Raw genomic sequence first — 219 nt, 5'->3', positions numbered from 1 at the left:
AGCACACGGTAGAAAGGAATCTGGGGCCTCCACACAAAGCCGTGGGCTAATGGATTGCCCCACTAAGCTGAGGCCAATTCATCCTCCCACTCAAAGTCAGAAAATCCCCCCCCCAAGTCTCCACATGAGAAGACTTCATCCGCACATGAAAGACTTTGGCTTCTATAGCCTTTCTCTACAGGCAAAGCGTTTCTCATTCATTCACTCCCCCTCACCATC

This window comes from Vombatus ursinus, unplaced genomic scaffold, assembly GCF_900497805.2.
Source record: "Vombatus ursinus unplaced genomic scaffold, bare-nosed wombat genome assembly UNPS02014810.1, whole genome shotgun sequence".
NCBI lineage: Eukaryota > Metazoa > Chordata > Mammalia > Diprotodontia > Vombatidae > Vombatus > Vombatus ursinus.
The sequence above is the reverse complement of the archived record's forward strand: the minus strand, read 5'-3'. Positions refer to the sequence as shown.